Below are 804 nucleotides of genomic sequence, written 5' to 3'. Positions count from 1 at the left end.
GCAATCATGTTGTGAGGCGAGATTCCAAAGGCTAAACGTGAGAGGCTGCAGGGTCGACTCAGAGAGGTCTATGCATGTGAGAGGCTGAAAGCAAGGTCGACTCGGAGCGGTCTATGCATCGGGCGCGCTTGGGGCGACTACCAGTGCCAACCCCTTATCCCGCGACGCGTCCGACAAAGAGAACGTTCCAAGGCGGCAGAGGAGGTTACCAGCCGAAGGATGCAGTAGCAATAACAGGTATAGTTCCGCGGCGGCCGAGAAGACTCACCGCATAGGAATCGGGATGCGAGGCGAGGGATGCGGCGGGAAGGCCCCGACGGCTAAACGGAAGAGGCTGCAGGGCCGCCTCGGAATGGTCCAAGCATCGGATGCGATTGGGACGACTACCAGTGCCAACCCCTTATCCCGCGATGCGTCCGATACACAGATAGTTCCAAGGCGGCCGAGGAGCCTCACCGCATATCAATCGGGGTGCGAGGCGAGGGATGGGGCGGGAAGGCCCCAACGGCTAGACGGAAGAGGCTTCAGGGCCACCTCGGAATGGTCCAAGCATCGGACGCGCTTGGGGCGACTGCCAGTGCCAACCCCTTATCCCGCGATGCGTCCGATACACAGATGGTTCCAAGGCGGCCGAGGAGCCTCACCGCATAGCAATCGGGGGTGCGAGGCGAGGGATGGGGCGGGAAGGCCCCAACGGCTAGACGGAAGAGGCTTCAGGGCCGCCTAGGAATGGTCCAAGCATCGGACACGCTTGGGGCGACTACCAGTGACAGCCCCCTATCCCGCGATGCGTCCGATACGAAG

Source organism: Cryptomeria japonica, unplaced genomic scaffold, assembly GCF_030272615.1.
Source record: "Cryptomeria japonica unplaced genomic scaffold, Sugi_1.0 HiC_scaffold_15, whole genome shotgun sequence".
Classification (NCBI taxonomy): Eukaryota; Viridiplantae; Streptophyta; class Pinopsida; order Cupressales; family Cupressaceae; genus Cryptomeria; species Cryptomeria japonica.
Note: the sequence above shows the minus strand (reverse complement) of the source record.